The following is a 20,274-nucleotide window of genomic DNA, read 5'->3' as shown; positions in this document are numbered from 1 at the left end:
TATTGAAAGATTTAGATTGAAAAGAAGAACCCAATTAGAATTAATTCGAGTAATTTGAAAACTTCAAAAGATTTTACGTGTGTGACAATGATCGCACGAAGCAACGTTTTGAAAAGCTTTTAACTTTCCTAATTCATTAAATCTATCGAATAAAATTTTATTTTGATAAATTTATAAATGCGTCAATAATTTAATTTAAAACTAAAAGAAAGCTTTTAAATGCATTAAACTTCTACCAATTAAACGAAAATCTGACATTTTAATCTAGAAATATTTTCCAAAGAAAATCACGCTCTTCTAAATCTGTTCACCGTACTCGAAGGTTTTACTGTCAAGTACAGTTCAGTTTTGAAATGTATTATTCACCATAAAAATGAAATAGGTATATATAAGTAAACGTGTTGCTTTGCGTCAATCCCACGTAGACTGGACCGAAACCATGTTATTCCGCATGTTATTGGTCATCGTCCAATATACTTTAAGAGATACTGTGACACACGTGCAGACTACGGTTTAGAATATATATATATATCAGTTAATTTTATTGATTCTTCATCGGAGTTCATAAAAAGGATCGTCTCAAAATATGACAGTTGTTGTCTCGCGAGACATAGGCATGTTATTTCTGGTGTCATTGTCAACAACTGTTTTCGGTTTTTTTCAACAACAATAATACTTTATTCTCTAAAAACCAATTAAATCAAAGTTACAGAGATTGCATGCAAATATATTTAATTATATAAAAATCAGATTAGTCTAAGAGGAACTACTAATGGTACTGTAATGATATTTGGTATGTTGTAAATTATTTGGTCACGCTCCTCATTCATGCGGTCCATTCACGATGAAACTTTGCATGTTAAAGTTTGTGATTAGTTCTGTTTTAGGGAAACTACCAATGGAAGGTTTATATTTGGTATGCATTTGTATTAACGTTGGCATGTTTCATTTCCATTGAGATTATTTGGTCCCACCCCGTCAGTCATGGCCATTGAGATTATTTGGTCCCACCCCGTCAGTCATGGCCATTGAGATTATTTGGTCCCACCCCGTCAGTCATGGCCATTGAGATTATTTGGTCCCAACCCGTCAGTCATGGCCATTGAGATTATTTGGTCCCACCCCGTCAGTCATGGCCATTGAGATTATTTGGTCCCACCCCGTCAGTCATGGCCATTGAGATTATTTGGTCCCACCCTGTCAGTCATGGCCATTGAAATTATTTGGTTCCATCCCGTCAGTCATGGCAATTGAGATTATTTGGTCCCAACCCGTCAGTCATGGCATTTGAGATTATTTGGTCCCACCCCGTCAGTCATGGCCATTGACTATTAAACGTTTGCCTAGTTTATGCATGTTAAATCTTGTGGTTATGTTAATGTGTCTTTATACCTACCTGTACATATTGTGTCTAGCACATGCAGAACTAAAACCTTTTCCCCCCAGGATATACAATGCACTAAATTTTCTATTGTACTATATTGGGATGTCCATCCTCTCTTTTAGCCAAGAGCAAAGATAGTCATACTGTGTTGCCATTTAAATTTCAACAATTTTATAATGCTACCAGAATTACACATATGTGAGATATATATAAGTCTCAACATTTTCTCTCCATTTAAATCTCTCTCTCTCTCTCTCTCTCTCTCTCTCTCTCTCTCTCTCTCTCTCTCTCCGCCAACATGAAGCTGCAACTTCAGGTGCATGAACGTTCAACTGACAAAAACGTAACTGAAATACACACCTGGAACACACAATTGTGAAGGGATGAACTGTTATAAGCGAAGTTTTTTTTTCCCTTTCTCGGTTGCAGTGATAATTGCCTGCATATTGTGTCTGCACATCAACTTTTCTGGAGGGGAGCATTTTATTGGAAGTTTAAAAAACAAAATTTGTCATTCGTTGCATTGTAGACCCGCGTACTACAAAAGCTCCAAAAGAAAACGAATGTTAAGTCAGACACATTTTAACGCTTGAAAAGATTAAATTATAAATGAGTAAAAAGATACCAATGGAAAGAGCCTTAACAAGGAATATATACGGTAGCTTAAAAGAGAAGAGAATAAACACAAATTACAGTCCACAAAACACTAAAAACTTTAAACATGAATGGAACCTTAAGGATGTAGTCAGGGGAAATTAAAAAATCTGGAATTTAAAATTGATACTATAAATCAGAAGAGCATTAGTTATGGGACAAAATAAGCTCATCGTACAGTTTTTGTCATTGGATAAAGACCAATACCGTAAGGTAAGCTAAAAATCACGGGTAAAATAAATGTGTAAAATTCACAACAACCATCATCTTTAAGTTATGTAAGTCAATAACATTAGATAAAATACAAATTGAGCACGAAGACAATACCATATTTGAATGAAAGACATCCGGCTTGGAAATGTAGCATTTAAAAAAGTAGGATTTAACATGCTTGTGTGTGATTGATGATTGTTTGCTTAATATCCAGTGGCAAATATTTCATTCATATACAGATCGTGAATACAATAAATCAAAGTGTCAATGGGTTGAATGGAATATGGACTGTCATTGGGTTGAATGGAATATGACTGTCATTGGGTTGAATGGAATATGACTGTCATTGGGTTGAATGGAATATGGACTGTCATTGGGTTGAATGGAATATGGACTGCCATTGGAAAAGGGAGTATGCTGAATATAGATAGTTGGCATTGCTACAGAATACCTACGGAGTCTTTAAATAGTTTACACGAAGTATAAACATGCAGTGAGTGTTGCATTCTCCCTACACGAGACGTCTGATTTAACGTACCAATTCCGATTGTATATGGTTGTGTATTTATACATCCCGAACAGCCAAATGAACGCCTCGTCAAAATTGATTTTACTGTCGAACGGCAGAAGTTCAGGTGACCATAATCTATCTCCATAGGGGAAACCATGTTTGTGAGCGCTTCTTTCATTACCCTAGGACAAGTTAAAGGAAAACTATGTACAATAAATGGCAAAAAAATTGGAACATGGATTAACAACCCTTAAGTACTTTTTACTACTAACAGGTGCTTCAAAACAAAAGCTGATCCAGACTTGTGAATAAGGGGGGGGGGCTTTTATATCGGTATACGTGAAATATTTTTCAACATAATTATAAATTATAGAATGGATTTGCATTAACCATATTTGGTACTTTATGATAGACTTAGTTAATTCTCTAAATCCGATAATAAACTTTTTAAAGGCCGTACGGTGCCTGTAGTTGTTTATACGTCTCATTTAGTCACGTGAAAACGAGATAGAATATACAATGGGAAAAAAGTTTTACGTAATGACCGCGCACTTCATAAAAATCAGAGTAATTTGGCAAAGAATGTACATAACAGGAAAATGGCAATGAACAAAAAAATAAAATCAGAGTAATCTATCAAAGAAAGTTCCTTTGGGCAAGATTCCAGTAATGTACTACAAATTAATTAGAAAATCTATGTTATTTTTTATTTGTATTCTACCGTTCCTTTATTTTAGAGTAAAATGGGAAATGCCCTCAGTTTTTAACGGAACTGCTCGGTAATTAACAAGATAGACCCAAGGAGTGAGACAATTTGTCACTAAACGGCGACATTCTTAAAATGCTTTTTTGGAAAAAACAATGCACTCATATGTTGAAGTAAAAACAAATAGTTGCCTAATGGACTTATCATTTTTTTACCTGAGAGGGGGGCTGGTCATTTTGAAATCAAACATAAAATTTTCTTGACCCCCCCATAATATTTCACTATTCTTATTTTATCCCCCCTTAAAATTTAAAAAAAAAATGTGATCCCTCCTATATTAAAAATGCCAAAACTTTAACATGCAAAACACTTACCTTTAACAAACATGATATGTAGGATATACTTGAAGATTCAAAAGTTCGCAAATGATTCATTAGAGATAAAATTGATCCCCCACTTAGAATTTAATTAATTCGAGCCCTGTGACAAGACCAATTAATTTACAAAAAGCCGAAAAGAAGCTGTAAAGTAATGTTAAAATAAGATTTCTGTGATTTGGGCAGCAAATATCAGAACAATCAATTGAACAACAGAGGTGTATTAAACAATGCATACAATGAATAACTGAGTAATTGCGAATAATTGGAAATTCGTTGAATTTGTAAAAGTTAAAAAAATTGAACTAAAATGAATATTTTTTATGTAATCGTCAAAGATAGACTAAAGGCCAAATATGAAAATAAGATCCTTAAAGATATCGCATTAATAAAGGGAAATGCTCTGTAGCAACTCTTTTATGGAGTTGTTGGTATACTCGTGGTGTTGGGTTAAAGGCCAGTTAAGATCAGTTGTACTTGTTTTGTTGTTCATTACGGAGTCTACTGTCATCAGCATTCAGAACTTTGTTTCACGAAATTGTTGAATGGACTATTTATTCTAAAGCATCGTAGAGGTAGGACAAATCTTTAAAGGTCGTTTATTTCTCTTCTACGTGTTACAATTCAGAGGAAGGGCCATTTCCCTTGTTTGTTTCACTGACGAGACCAAGAGCTTCAGATACCATACACTTGAAATAGTTTCTAACAGTTTTACTCATTTCAATAAAACCAAAATGTAATTCAGTGCTAGAAATTATTTTGATACAAAATTAAAAATTCTCTACATGTGTTTGTTAATTTTTGCATCGAAGAACGTTACTAACCAAAATGAAATAATGTTTATTCAAAATACAATACAAAAGTTTTAAACCTTACAGAATTTTTCATTTGGACTAGAATGTCCTTCTTATATATTATTTGAATTAATACTCAAAATAGGCCAAAGTCTATTAATATTGAGGGTTAGATCTATCTTCAGGCATTTATAGCTTGGTCATCTCTTTAGAAATAAGACGTACATAATCACATCGTTAGCACGTGGAGCTGTGATACTTTGAGTTTAAGTAAAGATTGAAAGACTTTTTTAAAAATGTCTCCTACATGAAAAAAAAATATCAGGGGAAATTTGCCCTACCTCATTATTAACATGTATTGCACTTTTATTCAAGTGATTTACCAAAGTGTGTTTGTTAAATAACGCAAATTATGTAATCATGTTTGTCTTAAACGGTTTGCATAAATATAAGAAGTTGAAAAAACTTAATTTCAATTTAAATCCTTCTATTAAAAGGTTTGTCTCGAATTGATCTATATTTTGTGTACATACATATCCATTTATCAGCTTATATATACAAATTACTGTTTTAATACAGACCACACAATGTGGACAGAAGTGTCGATAAAAACCCCCACTCAAAGTGATCGTTTTCAAACTTTTAACATTCTCTATACTAAATGCTATAAGAGGTCAAAACACATTTCAAAAGTAAATAGTCTAATCTTAATAAATTCGACTGCACAACGTATTCAAATGATCAAAAGATAAGTACAATTTGAAATGTTTTCGTGTGATTAAATGTAACTTAATTTTACAGATTTGTGTAGGTATTTCTTTACATACTGTGCAATGAAACGATTTATGTGATACAGAAAAGATCCTTTCTAATGGAAATAAATAGTTTTATTTAAATGTAAAAGTCAAATATTAAAGTATCTCAATTTTTTTCAACTCAATATATGTTCAATGATAATGTCAAAAACATGGCTATATGAACATGTATAAAAATCTACAGAAAAAGTAAATGTAAGAATCAAAAGTTAAAGTGCCCTCAAGTTTTTCAACTCCATTTACGACGAATAGTAATGTTAAAAGCAGGGTTAAATGAAAATGTATAGAACTCTATATAGTAGTAGAATAAAATCGGTGATAGAAAGCGGGGGATATTTAAGCCACATTAGAAACAAGCCAGAAGTATTTATACTCTTATCAAGTACAACATGTGTAAGAGAATGTACCTTCAACTTTTTGAACTCAATTTAGTCAAATAAAAATGTTAAAAGCAGGTTTATACATGTAGATGTAGGCCTGTAGAACTCCAACAGAAATAAAAATTGGTTATAGAATTTACCTTCATTAGGAACGCTCAAAGCCAAATATCGGAAAGCCAAGGTTGTGTATAAGAGCCGAAACAATTGAAGAGTTCAGGGGTAGATCCAGCCTTTTATAAAAGGGGGTAACCAAGGATAAAAGGGGGGGTTCCAACTATGTGTCCCCCATTCAAATGCATTGATCGATTGATCGTCAAAAAAGGGGGGTTCCAACCCCCAGAACCCCCCTTGGATCCGCCATTGAGAGTTATATGGCCAAAAAGGTCTAAATATAATAGCCAAATCCATCAACGGTCAAACAACTTTGTCTGAAAACGAGGAATTATTTGACCACATTATCAACAAAAAACAGCAGCAGTATACTAGTATACAAAATATTAAAAATATAATATACTTTATTCCAAAGTAATTGGCAATCAACAGGCAACATTAATTATTACAATAAAAAAGTAAAAAAAAGAACAATACTGAGGGAAAGAATTACTTGTTGAACAGAATATAAAGGAGAGAACAAGAACACAAATCATACATGTACCAGTATATTAATCATGATTACCAACAGTTTGCCTTGAACAATTACACTAAATCAAAAGTAAGTAGTGGGAATGATATATGTAAGAATGGCAGTTAACATCATTACCAATAGAGAAAAGACAAACTACTTCACAAAAATCAAAAGACTGAGCATAAACAGGAGTAATCTAAGGTACTTCAGAAAGTTTTAGTAAGTAATAAGGCAGATTGGTGAATGTTTCTAAGTATCTGAAGTTCTTATCATGATGAAAGATCCCAAAGAGTAAAATTGTAATTGAAAAAAGAACCCGTATTCTTGACCGAATGCGACTTTTCGTCTAATGTGTTTTTTTACCTGCTATGAGTAACACGACGGTTGTCACTACTGGGAAGGGGGGACGGCTTACCCTTCCGTAGAACCCCCGAGTTAACCCGGCTGTTTGTGGGGTTCATGTTGCTCCATTGTTAGATTTCTATATAGTGTTTCGACGTATCCTCTACTGACAAATTAAAGTTGCTGTGGATTATATACTCGTATAAGCTGTACAGTTTACCGACGCCTTTTTGATTTGGTCACGTGACCGTAACGGAATATCTGTATCACAGAAGAACATGGATTAGTATCAATTGTCGTAGCCACAATTCCGTTCTCTTTTGCTCGATTGTGATAACACCGAATTAGACTTGTCATCTGGTTTGTACTTACCACGAGCAACATGTAGAACAAGATCTGCCTACCATTCCGGAGCACCTAAGATCACCCCGGGTTTTTGGTGGGATTCGTGTTGCTTGGCGTTTAGGTTTCTTTATATTTTTTTTTTTGTTTAATCGTTCTTTGTCTTTTCGTCATTTTTTTCTGTTTTTTTTTTTTTTTTTTTTTTGTGCCATGGTTTTGTCGTTTTCTTTTCGACTTATGACCTTTGATAATCCTTTTGCATGGTATCTTTCCTTCTCCTTTTTATCAAATTTTTGTATAAAAAAGATGTCGTACAAGAATATAATATAAAGATTATTTTATTTGAAGATGAAAAATATAAATATTCTTAAAATTCTCGATCAAGTTTTTGATTTAAAAACTATAAAATAACGTCTAAAACATAAAACTCATTACATGAAACAAATAGCGTGTCATTTATCGATACTACATATCATTACAAATCCTATTTCAAACAATGATTTTAAAATGTGTGGTATCCAAATGAATTAAATAGGTTTATTAGAAACATAAAATTTAGTATCAAGATTAAATAAAATGCACCCTAATCAATTTAAACTATTTTCTTAATTTATGATATTGCTTGCCTTCAGAGATATTTTAATATTTCATTTGAAGATACGAGATTGAAACTAACACATAGTTGCAACTCAATGCTATGGAAGTTTATTTTTTTCTAATAATTTGATTTGTGTTCTTTTTATATGTCATACAACATAGATTTAATTAAAACATTTCACAAGCTGGGGGTAAAGTTTTTTTAAACTGCACTTATATAAATGTACAAAGATTTAAAACACCAAAGTACCCAAGTTAAATGCATGCTATAATAATTCTTTGGTCGAATTTGTATAACCCTAAACTTTAAACTAAAGGAAAAGTATGTAGTCATCAGAAATTATAATGAGTGCGGTGTAAAGTTTTAACACGGGAACTCGGGGAGGGGGAGGGGGACACTTCCTATTATATAGGTAACATTTTCCAGCTTGAAAATATGTGAAAAGGTGGGGAAAACTATCAGAAATATATGATAAGGTCAATAAAGTTTCCATTACCTGTTATATGAAAAGCCCTGTATTTTTTCACAGTCGAAAGCCTCGCCGTACGTAAACTTTACATAAAAATTCTGAGCCTCATATCTGAAACCAAACAAAACTGGGAAAAGGTAACATATGTACCTTCGCAATATATGAAAAGGTATACATTTTCAAAATATCAAAATATAAACTCGACCAGTGGACTAGCAAAAGGTATGAACATAGGAATGGATAATATTAAAACCCATATGAAATAGCAAGTGTCGCACGTTCTTAAAGCCCACCCCGACTAGTTTTAAGAACGTGCGACACTTGCTATTTCATATTGGTTTTAATATTATCCATTCCTCTGTTCATACCTTTAGCTTGTCCACTGATCGAGTTTAACTCCGCCACATGTTTACGATTTTGTATTTATTCAGGGACCTCGTCAGTGTTTGGATTTTTTTTTTTTTTGTAATCTTGTGAATTTTGTGATATGGCATGCCTTTCATAATCCGTGTAAAATTAGTTCTCAACTTTTTTAGACTCGGGCTGATTAAATACTTGTCTACTATTGACCTTTAGATCGATTTCTTTTTTATTTTTTCCTGGTGTTGTTGGTTTCCTGTCTCATTGACTTATATCTCCTTCATTTAATGATTTGTGTCTATATTTTTGTGTAATCTTGGGAGGTTTGTGTTTATGGTAGATCGTTGATAGTCTCTTATAAATTAGTTCAAGACTCGGGCTGAATTAACACTTTTTTTTAGTCTATTGCTTAATTCCCTATGTTGACCTCCAGGTGTACTTCGATTCTTTCTTGGTGTCGTTGGGTTGCTGTCTCATTGACGTATATCTCCTTGATATGTCCAGTGACAAATATTTCAAGCATTTTCAGGTCAAGAACAAACACACTAACAAACTGGGTAAATTCTGAAATGTCGATCTACTGAGAAAATGGACGGAAAATTTGGACTGCACCTGGGGGAAGTGTATGCTGGATTAGGCTGGGGCTTTGCCTTGTAGCTAGTTACGTATGGGCGCTTAGCGGGTAATAAGGGGTCTTTTTTTTCAGTTTGGCACCCTTCAAGCAAGGGACAGAAGAGTTAAGGTCCAATATTCAGTTTTTCTGGTAAAAGAAAAAAATCAAAATATCCTTAGAATTGAATAAGATCAGGTCACCAAAAAGATTGATTAATAGCTGGTGTTTATTGCCACTCTCAACACTCTTGTCTATACCATCGTGATCTGTTTTATTCATGAAGGAAGCCGGAGTGCTAGAGAGAATCACCGACCTTCGGCAGGAAAACTGACAATACGGGTCAATTGAGATTGTATTCGAACGCACATTTCCAAGGGCTGGGTTAGAACTGACAATCTCAGTATTGACAGGCTAGTGGTTACTCTAGGCCACTCGGCCACCGATACCCCTCATCAAAAGATAATATTGTGATTAAAGATACCCCGACCTATTTCACTCCTGAAATAAATTTGCAATATTTTAATGTAATGTTTAGTAAGTCCCAACTACTCAATGTTGGTATACATTGTCTTATTTTGGTTTTAAACCATAAAAGATGTTGTATGTATGTCAATGGGACAGTTAAGCAACGAGTCCAATAACCAAGAGAGTAATCATAGTGAAAACGTCTTCAACAAATGACAAGTGTCTGTACAACATGTACAATATGTCAAGTTGAGAATCGTCTCAATGTTAAAATAAATCATTTCGCCGAGCGCAGCTGGATACGACCGCAGAGGTCCAACCCTGAACAGTTGGGGCAAAAATGGACGCAATATTCGCGCTTGATACAGGTCTGAATTTGGATTGTAATTAAATATTTGACACATAAAAGGTTTCTGCCACAGAATTTAGAATAACTTAGAATTGGTTATATGATTTGAATTTATATTCAATTTTTTGCTTTTGTGCAATACACTTTGGTGTTGCGATTTGACCCCCCCCCCCTTTCCCCCCACAAAAAAAAAATAAAAAATGTACCCCCTTTTTTTTGCTTTTGTGCAATACATTAACCTGTTGCGTATTAACCCCCCCCCCCCACACACACATTTTTTTTTACCCCTCCCCTTTTTCCCCCAAAAAAATTCTTTCCCTCAAGATATGGTCATAATCTCAATTCAAATTTCCAATGGAGTTTGCAACCATAATAACCCATTTAAATTTACCATAGTGCTAACTTAATCTATTTTATAATAGAATTTAAAATATGGTGTCAAATCTTTCATATGGATCTTTTTTGTAAAAAAAAAGATGCAACATTTGCAGATATTTTTACTGGTCTTCCTTTATAAATATGCATTTCTTTAAACATAATTTAAAAGCAGTGTAAGGGAGGTAATCAAAACGTTGTATTTGGATAACCTCCCTTACACTGCTTTTAAATTGTCTTAATTGATCCTTAACCATTACTTTATACATTATTCAAAAGCAGTGTAAGGGAGGTAATTCAATTGATGTATTTGAATTACCTCCCTTACACTGCTTTAAATTATGTTTTGTACTAAAGTATTTGTCCGTTAACCAGGACAGCCTTGTTTTTCTCCTTTTTTTCCCCTAATTCCTAAACGGTTTGAGCCATAACCCCCCAAAGCAAATCCTAACCATCCCTTTGTGGTATAATTTCAGAGAGATCCATACACCATTCCACAAGTTATTGTCTGGAAACTAGAAAAATGCTTATTTTTGGCCCCTAATTCCTTAATTGTTGGTACCATAACCCCCAAAATCAATCCCAATCTTCCTTTTGTGGTATTGAACCATATGGTTAAATTTCACAGAGATCCATTCACTTAAACTAAAGTTATTGTGCAAAAACCAAAGTGTCATCGGACGACAATGATGCCAACGTCATACCAATATACGACTGCAAAAATTTTTGCGGATGTATAAAAAGTTGTGGAAAATCAAATAAGATCTGCCATCAACACCAAACTCTACGAATAACAAAAGGATTAGGATAACTACTGATTATATTCCTGGTTTTGGTACATGCACATTAATACTCGGATGATGAAGAGTTAGACGAGTTTTATTTTTATCAAGGGCCATAACTTTGAAATTGAAAACTCGTCTTGAAACTAAATTTTAAATTCATATGGTCACTGTAAGTTGAGAACTTCTGTTTTTACCATCCTGATTAACAGACAAACAATGGACAGAGATGGACACACGTGTGCATCAGCATATATATCATGAGTTCTATGGTTGTGTATAATTATTCAATAGGAATATTCAGTAAATGAACACAATTTCAGGTGAACTTATATCCATTGTTGAATACCTACTACTCCTGCTATTCATCTATGGTCTTACCAGTACTGCCTTCCACATAGAGCTAAGAAGTTCTAACTCTTGTTTTTGCAGCATATCAAAACAAATTCCTCATTGTCCAGATGTGTTCAGGCAAATGTTACTGCCTCCTAACAAATTCCAATGTTCGTAATTCCATGAAAAGTATCCCATCCAAACAAAACATGAATTTAATTTGAAATTTTCAAAATACGAATATAAACCAAAAATCTGATTGAAACATGTATGTGTAGTTAAACCAAAAACGTCCATACAATTGTTCAATTAAGTATGATAGAATGAAAGATATGGCTTACACTATATGATTGGCAGCAGAACAAAAATACTGGACCACAATGTTTAAGCAAGGCCTTTGTAGGGCAAAGATAACAGGCATAAAAGCATTTGTGGTAATAAGCATTGTTTATAAGTTTCATAACATTTAGTTGATGCAAACTTAAGTAAGAGAACTGAATGAAAAATTCAGCAATTTTTAAATTTGTAAAGGGGCACAACTCTAGAACGGTAAAAGTGACACCAACAAAGTCGAACTTGATCTGTGTTTTGTGGTAATTAGCAATGTGCATAAGTTTCATTACATTTGGTTGAGGCAAACTAAAGTTAGAGAACAGAAATGAATATTTCAGCAATTTTTCCATTTGTAAAAGGGCATAACTATAACAGTAAAAGTGACACCACCAAGATTCAAACTTGATCTGTGTTTTGTGGTAATAAGCATTGTGTATAAGTTTCATAACATTTGGTTCAGGAAAATTAAAGTCAGAGAACAGAAACGAAAAATTCAGCAATTTTTCCATTTGTATAGGGCATAACTCTAGAACAGTACCAAAATTCAAACTTGATCTGTGTTTTGTGGTTATAAGCATTGTGTATAAGTTTCATAACATTTGGTTGAGGCAAACTAAAGTTAGAGAACGGAAACCAATTTTGTGACGTATGGACGGACATACAGACGGACAAGGGTAAAACTTAATGCTCCCTCCGCTACGGCGGGGGCATAAAAAATAAACATTGGGGTTGTATGGTCTTCAAACATTTAGTAACATTTCTATGTCTAGCAATGACCATAATTTAGAATACTTGTAATCTCAATTCCTGCACATTTGGGATTAAGAGGGTTTGGCATACTGTAAATTTCAGAAAAAAATATTGCAATGTGTTGTTATTATTGCAAAGGAAAATATTTTAGAAAAAAAAAATAAAATGCTCCGCAGGGCGCAGCTTGATACGACGGCAGAGGTCGAACCCTGAACAGTTGGGGCAAGTATGGACACAACATTCAAGCTTGATACAGCTTTGCATTTGGATTGTGATTAAATATTTGACACAGCATAGGTTTCTGACACAGAATGAATGTGGTCTAAGAACTTAAAAATTTTAAATTGGACATTCATCTATTATGGTCCAATATCCAAAATCTAAATACATGGTTAGATTCAGCATATCAAAGAACCCCAAGAATTCAATTTTTGATGAAATCAAACAAAGTTTAATTTTGGACCCTTTTGACCTCAATGTGAACAAAGTTGATAACGGGGCCTAAAAATCTAATTACATGGTTAGATTCAGCATATCAAAGAACCCCATATATTCAATTTTTGTTGAAATCAAACAAAGTTTAATTTTGGACCTCGATTTGGACCAACTTGAAAACTGGGCCCATAATCAAAACTCTAAATACATGTTTAGATTCAGCATATCAAAGAACCCTAAAAATTCAATTTTTGTTAAAATCAAACTAAGTTTAATTTTGGACCCTTTGGACCTTAACGTAGACCAATTTGAAAACGGAACCAAAAATTCAGAATCTAAATACACTGTTAGATTCGGCATATCAAAGAACCCCAATAATTCAATTTTTGATGAAATCAAACAAAGTTTAATTTTGGACCCTTTGGACCTCAATGTGGACCAATTTAAAAACGGGCCCAAAATCCAAAAACTTAATTCACGGTTAGATTCAGCATATTAAAGAACCCCAAGAATTCAAGAATAAAACCCCATTGAAATTGGTCAAGAAATAAGCAATTTATACGAAGTATCTTCTTTTGCACAATACTGTGCAATTGAATATTTCTTGCTATTGCGCAATACTGTACAATTGACAATTTCTTGCTATTGTGCAATATTGTGCTATTGGATATTTCTTGCTATTGCGCAATACTGTGCAATTGAAGATTTCTTGCTATTGCGCAATACTGTGCAATTGAAGATTTCTTGCTATTGTGCAATACTGTGCAATTGAAAATTTCTTGCTATTGCACAATACTTATTATATAAAAATTTACACATCCTGTTTGGTGTGTATCTCCTACCATATCATTATTATTTGCTTTTAAATATAAATCAGAAATAACCAACTTAAAATGGAAAATTTTAAAAGAAAAAAAAAAGGAAAAAAAAAAATCCCCCCCCAAAATTTTTTGAACCCCCTTATGATTCATCACCCCCAAACTCAATCCCAGCTTTCCCTTTGTGATATGGAACCTTGTAGTACAATTTCAGAAAGATCCATACACTTACACACAAGTTATTGTCCTGAAACTAGAAAAATGCTTGTTTTTTGCCCCTTTTTTGGCCCCTAATTCCTAAAATATTGAGGCAATTACCCCCATCATCAATCCCAGCCTTCCCTTTGTGGTATGGTACCTTGCAGTACAATTTCAGAGAGATCCATACACTTGAACACAAGTTATTGTCTGGAAACTAGAAAAATGCTTATTTTTGGCCCCTTTTTGGCCCCCAATTCCTAAACGTTTCGGCAATTACCCCCAAACTCAATTCCAGCTTTCCCTTTGTGATATGGAACCTTGTAGTACAATTTCAGAAAGATCCATACACTTACACACAAGTTATTGTCCTGAAACTAGAAAAATGCTTGTTTTTTGCCCCTTTTTTTGCCCCTTATTCCTAAAATATTGAGGCAATTACCCCCATCATCAATCCCAGCCTTCCCTTTGTGGTATGGTACCTTGCAGTACAATTTCAGAGAGATCCATACACTTGAACACAAGTTATTGTCTGGAAACTAGAAAAATGCTTATTTTTGGCCCCTTTTTGGCCCCCAATACCTAAACGTTTAGGCAATTACCCCCAAACTCAATTCCAGCTTTCCCTTTGTGATATGGAACCTTGTAGTACAATTTCAGAAAGATCCATACACTTACACACAAGTTATTGTCCTGAAACTAGAAAAATGCTTGTTTTTTGCCCCTTTTTTGGCCCCTTATTCCTAAAATATTGAGGCAATTACCCCCATCATCAATCCCAGCCTTCCCTTTGTGGTATGGTACCTTGCAGTACAATTTCAGAGAGATCCATACACTTGAACACAAGTTATTGTCTGGAAACTAGAAAAATGCTTATTTTTGGCCCCTTTTTGGCCCCCAATTCCTAAACGTTTAGGCAATTACCCCCAAACTCAATTCCAGCTTTCCCTTTGTGATATGGAACCTTGTAGTACAATTTCAGAAAGATCCATACACTTACACACAAGTTATTGTCATGAAACTAGAAAAATGCTTGTTTTTTGCCCCTTTTTTGGCCCCTAATTCCTAAAATTTTGAGGCAATTACCCCCAAAATCAATCCCAGCATTCCTTTTGTGATATGGAACCTTGTGGAACAATGTCAGAGAGATCCATACACTAACACACAAGTTATGTCTGGAAGTTACAAAAATGCTTATTTTTGGCCCCTTTTTGCCCCTAATTCCTTTACTGTTGGTACCATAACCCCCAAAATCAATACCAACCTTCCTTTTGTGGTATTGAACCTTGTGGTAAAATTTCATAGAGATCCATTCACTTAAACTAAAGTTAGAGTGCGAAAACCAATGTGTCTTCAGACGACAACGACGACGCCAACGTCATACCAATATACGACCACAAAAATTTTTTTGCGGTCGTATAAAAACTTGCATTTTAAGTTTTGATACCATTATGTATGCTACATTTCTTTTATTCGCAATGACTGATCTCTAAGATTTGTCTAATTTTATACAATAGCAATAAATAAATGCACCCAAAAATATCTGAATTTAAAGTATACCCCTTTCAAAAAAACATTGAATAACATGTATTCTGATTGAACAAAATAAAATAGGACAATAAAGTCTGAGGAATGCAACAAAAATCTGGAAGAAAGCTTATTAAATTTTATTGCAAGTAAAATTGAAATACATGTACAATTATAATGTATTTTATAGTCTATTTGATTCACAAACATATCTTGGTCTTTTACCATTAGAAAGTATAAGTAAGATATCACTGACTGGCCTTATGATAGTAAATTACTACGATTAAATGTGTCCAATTTATTAGAAAACTAATATTAATGTAAATACATGAAATGTTTCACAATTTCAAGTATTTCAATCCCGATTTTTATAAAAAAAAAAAAAATCCAATTCCCCATTTAAAAAAATACACCTATATTTATTGTCATAATGAAACAAAGTACTTGCACCATTGATACAATCACACACACACTAAACACCTATGCTAGTTAAAGATAAAAGGGAGATAATCCAAATTTAACTGGAAAGAACTACAGTAATCTATTACGAAAAAAATATTGAATGCACTTTTTATTTTTTATTTAATCTCGCCATGCATCAAATTTTCATTCATCATTTCATGTAATTGTTAGGGCTATATGTCTAAAATAACCACCACCCATCAAATTTTAATTCAAGTGTCTTCCAACACTCAACTCCCCCCCCCCCCCCCCCCCCCCCCATACAATTATTTCTGGAAAAGCCCTTTGTGAGAATGGATGTCTGCTTATTTTGGTGTTTCATCAGACAATTAACTTTCAGTTGTATTTTTAAATATTGAATTGTAATAATAATATAATGTACTGTAAATTAAAAAAATTTTGTGAAGATTTTATTGTTTCAAAAATTGTAACATACTATTTTTTGCTAAAATAAAAACTCAAGAATTTTTAATGTTGATAGCATTATCTGGATGCAATAATTTCTTAAGTCACCTTATTTATTTGGCATTTGCATCAATTTTTCGACAATTTTTAAAAAACAAATGCAAGCAAAAATTCACAATACAACACCTGCCTGTAATTAGTAGGTCTTTTTCAAAAGATTTTAGCAATGCAAAAAAAATAAGTCCATGCTTCCAATATATTGATTCATTTTTTTATTCAAATTTCTAAAGTAGAAGTGCTTAAATATCTATAGAAAATGATATTGGTATACTGTAAAAAAAAATTCAGTATAGAAAAAAATTTAGCGGCTCATTTTGTAATTTCAACATCCATACTATATTGAAATGATGGTAAAATTAAATTAATATTATATAATATCTACATCAGGAAATCACTTTGGTATGACATAACTTGTGTATATATACAGACATCCTATCCAAATATACTAACTATACAGATTTTGACCATGAGATGTATTTAGATTCTACCACTGCATGAAGTGTGATACGATATGTATCCACACGAGACAATTTAACTGTCGAGAATAGATAAATATCGTATTGCAATAGATTTTGTTGTGGAATCTGTTTCTCTAATTATATTTAGATCATTCTTTTCAAATGATCTGCAAAAAGATGTGTTCTTTTTATGTGACGTCATCAGACATGGTCGCCTTTTTTCATGACGTCACAATAGGAAATTCAGATGACAGGAAGAAACTTTGACATCATAATAAAGTTTTGACCAATGAAGAAGTGAGATCAAACGAACCACACGTTGATTAAATAAAAATAATCAAGAAAACATCATTAGAGAAACAGTTATTTAATGAATTCAGCACTGACATCCTTTAAAATGATCATAACTAGTTCTATGGTATAACAATTGAATACATATTTTTACATAAGTTAGGGATATGATACAGAACTTGTCTAAACCTGCAAAGTGTGCGGAATTCCTTTCAACAATCCCAATTTTGCAAAACTTTTGCAATCCTAATGAAAATGCTACCACCTATATTAAATTTAATTTGAGAGCCTCCCATCCCCCCAACCAATAAATTTTGGAACAGCCCTGAGCTAAATCGCAATCTCTTATTCTACAGAAATATGAACAGAATTTTCTTAATGCAAACATAAAAACATTTTTATTAAGATGAATATAAAAAAAACCACTTGTAACAGGATCCTCTAAAACAATTACAAAAATTTAATACTTATTTTGACAACATAAAACAATGGATGTCCAGCACATGACATTAATTTTAGTCAATAACTTACTGAAAATTTTCACTCATAACAACATTTTTGTTTTGCAGACTAAGGGTTTTCACCGGAAAAAAACACCATGAAAAATGCTTAGGGACAAAAGTTGGTACTTGCAAGGCTAACAATGACTTTAAACAAATGAGAATTTTTAATGAGATAAGATACCTCGTTTTTTTACTCCATTAAAGAACAAATACTCCAAATCATATAAAAAGTCCAACTCCAAACAAGATGTTACTCTGAAGTAAGTTGAAATAAGTGTTTAAACAATACTATCTAATAATTTTACACATCCCATTCATATGAAGTAATGTCATGGAAATGGATGGACTTAGTGAACTGAATGACAGAACTACCAGACTTTTTATATAGATTAGACCATTGGTTTTCCCGTTTGAATGGTTTTACACTAGTAATTTTTGGGGCCCTTTATAGTTTGCTGTTCGGTGTGAGCCAAGGCTCCGTGTTGAAGACCGTACTTTGACCTATAATGGTTTACTTTTATAAATTATGACTTGGATTGAGAGTTGTCTCATTGGCACTCAAACCACATCTTCTTATATCTATTGTTACTTGGATGGAGAGTTGTCTCATTGGCACTCATACCACATCTTCTTATATCTATTGTTACTTGGATGGAGAGTTGCCTCATTGGCACTCATACCACATCTTCTTATATCTATTGACTGTTTATCTGTTTAAAACCTGCATGAACACAATGAAATTATGGTGTTTTTGAAGTTGAATGTGATAACAACATGTTATAAATTCCAGGCGTCCGAAGTGATTTTCTGGATTTACCTTCATCAGGGATGCTGAAAGCCGAACATTTGAAAGCCAAGGGTGTATGAGAACCAAAACAGTTGAAGAGCTATGTGTGACCAAATAGGACCTAAAAAAAATTGCCAAATCCATCTAAGGTCAACTTTGCATGAGGGAGTTGAAACCTTAGTTTCCATATAATTTCAAAATTTATAAACGGACAATTTAAGAAAGGTAATGAATGTATTTTTAAAAGTCCTATGATACACAGTACATCATAAAATATTACTTACAAGAAAAATAAAATTTAAATAATGTGCAAATATTCAACACAAGAGTGCACACGCTGAAATGTCTCGCCTTCTTTACTAATCATTTATATTATGTTGATAGTCCTAAATATAAAGCTTTATTACAACTGTCACATAAACTTAACATTAACCAAGTAAACTAAACATTGACCAATGAACCATGAAAATGAAGTCAAGGTCAGATGAACCATGCTAGGCAGGCATGTACAGCTAACAATTCTTCCATACAACAAATATAGTTGACCTATTGTTTATAGTTTAAGAAAAACAGACCAAAACACAAAAACTTAACACTGAGCAATGAACCTTGAAAATGAGGTCAAGGTCAAATAAAACCTGCATGACTGACATATAGATCATAAAATATTTCCATACACCAAATATAGTTGAACTATTGCATATAGTATTAGAAAAAAAGACCAAAACTCAAAAACTTAACTTTGACCACTGATCCATGAAAATGAGGTCAAGGTCAGATGACACCTGCCAGCTAGACACGTACACCTTACAATCATTCCATACACCAAATATAGTAGACCTATTGCATACAGTATAAGAAAAACAGACCAAAACACAAAAACTTAACACTGAGCAATGAACCTTGAAAATGAGGTCAAGGTCAAATAAAACCTGCGTGACTGACATATAGATCATAAAATATTTCCATACACCAAATATAGTTGAACTATTACATATAGTATTAGAAAAAAAGACCAAAACTCAAAAACTTAACTTTGACCACTGAACCATGAAAATGAGGTCAAGGTCAGATGACACCTGCCAGCTAGACATGTACACCTTACAATCATTCCATACACCAAATATAGTAGACCTATTGCATACAGTATAAGAAAAACAGACCAAAACACAAAAACTTAACACTGAGCAAGGAACCTTGAAAATGAGGTCAAGGTCAAATAAAACCTGCGTGACTGACATATAAATCATAAAATATTTCCATACACCAAATATAGTTGAACTATTACATATAGTATTAGAAAAAAAGACCAAAACTCAAAAACTTAACTTTGACCACTGAACCATGAAAATGAGGTCAAGGTCAGATGACACCTGCCAGCTAGACATGTACACCTTACAATCATTCCATACACCATTTATAGTTGACCTATTGCATATACCTTGCAAGGTACGCACATACTTAATATAGTTATCCTATAACTCATAATAAGAAAGAAATTAACATTACAAAAAATGTTGACTTTTTTTTCAAGTAGTCACTGAACCATGAAAATGAGGTCAACGACATTGGACATATGACAGACGGAAACTTCGTAACATAAGGCATCTATATACAAAGTATGAAGCATCCAGGTCTTCTAGCTTCTAAAATATAAAGCTTTTAAGAAGTTAGCTAACGCCGCCGCCGCCGGATCACTATCCCTATGTCGAGCTTTCTGCGACAAAAGTCGCAGGCTCGACAAAAACCAACATTTTTTT

General features: G+C 33.4%; 1 long non-coding RNA gene across 1 annotated transcript; it reads right to left on the bottom strand.

The window, feature by feature from the left end:
• Positions 1-15,673: 15,673 nt before the first annotated feature.
• On the bottom strand, positions 15,674-19,947 carry LOC127717779 (uncharacterized). The gene is made up of 2 exons (XR_007989368.1): positions 19,594-19,947; positions 15,674-19,299 (listed from the first exon to the last, which is right to left on the bottom strand). It is a non-coding gene; the product is annotated as an uncharacterized LOC127717779 (long non-coding RNA).
• Positions 19,948-20,274: the final 327 nt, after the last annotated feature.

This window comes from Mytilus californianus, unplaced genomic scaffold (genome assembly GCF_021869535.1).
Source record: "Mytilus californianus isolate M0D057914Y unplaced genomic scaffold, xbMytCali1.0.p SCAF_10, whole genome shotgun sequence".
Taxonomy (NCBI): domain Eukaryota; kingdom Metazoa; phylum Mollusca; class Bivalvia; order Mytilida; family Mytilidae; genus Mytilus; species Mytilus californianus.
This window is presented reverse-complemented; position numbering and strand designations above follow the sequence as displayed.